Below are 1,403 nucleotides of genomic sequence, written 5' to 3'. Positions count from 1 at the left end.
CACTACGTAGGACAAACAGGAAGAAAGTTAACCACCAGGATCCACGAAAACCAGCTAGCCACAAAATGACACGACCCTCTCTCCCTCGTAGTCCTACACACGGATGAAAAAATCCATCATGTTGACTGGGACAACACATCTATCCTGGGACAGGGTAAGCAAAGGCATGCAAGAGAATTCCTAAAGGCCTGGCACTCCAACCACAACGCCATAAACAACACATAGATCTAGATGCCATCAATCAACTCCTCAGAAAATGAACCGGAATTGACATCACCACAAACCCCAGAAACACATCTTGGAGAAAGATCTAAATATAAAGCAAGAGACAACAGCTTCGCTTCCCTTGGAGGTCGCCAATGATGATGTTACCTAGCCAGGTAACGAAATGTCTGGATATCAAAACTACAGCTCAAGGAGCAAACATACACCCCAAATCTCAACCTGAGCTACAAACCTTCACAAACCTTGAGAAAAAAAAAGTGGTGCTATTCACGTTGGCCAGTATTAATGGAGAGACAAATTATTATCTAAATGGCGAGAAAGTTCAAAGTGCTTAGGTGCAAAGGGATCTGGATGTCTGCTTGCATATCACAGAAAACCTGCATATGGGACATACCAGGAAGTGAACAACCGCTTATCACACCCCATATCATTATTTCTGAGCTACACAATGCCAGCATTCGATACACTAGGGAGCCAAAACCCAAGGCCAGGGAAAGATACAAAGGGACAGAGAGATTCACATTAAGGACTGAAACAGACAGTTAATTAACTAAAAAGATGTTGTGGAAATATGGGGAAAAAGTCAGGGCAGTGGGACTAATTGAAGAAGTGAGATCTTCGTGAGTAAAATTACAAGAATGAGAACATTCAATAAAGGCATTGCCAGATAAGCTGAAATGGTTTGTTACATCAAAATCTGAATCTGCTTCACAGAACACCACAAACAACATTAACTGGGACAAGATGACAGGCCCGTATGGAGAGCTGTGCAGATCATGCTCGCGTGTTGCTCAGTAAACTGCACTATCTGCCCAGTATGAGAGTATTGCAAACTTTACTATCATATGTTAACTATATTCACATCAGGTAACTGCCTACAATGGGAAGGTTTGCTCTCTCTGCTTGTGTGTGTGTGTGTTCATCAGGGAGAGAGTGTGTGTGCATATGTGCGCGTGATTGACGTGGTTAAATGAGAAACACATTGTCTGAGAAAGAACGCACATGAAGAAAACAATTTTAAATACGAACAACTGGCAAGCTTTTTATTAATCAACAGAGAGAACGAGGGAAGTTTCATGGACAGATACGGTAAAGTGTTTGAGAATGTTAAAATAAAGGCATTGCCAGACACAACAGCAATATACGTCAGCGTGCATGAATGACAGATGGGTGGGAGT

This window comes from Hemiscyllium ocellatum, unplaced genomic scaffold (genome assembly GCF_020745735.1).
Source record: "Hemiscyllium ocellatum isolate sHemOce1 unplaced genomic scaffold, sHemOce1.pat.X.cur. R23, whole genome shotgun sequence".
Taxonomy (NCBI): domain Eukaryota; kingdom Metazoa; phylum Chordata; class Chondrichthyes; order Orectolobiformes; family Hemiscylliidae; genus Hemiscyllium; species Hemiscyllium ocellatum.
The sequence above is the reverse complement of the archived record's forward strand: the minus strand, read 5'-3'. Positions refer to the sequence as shown.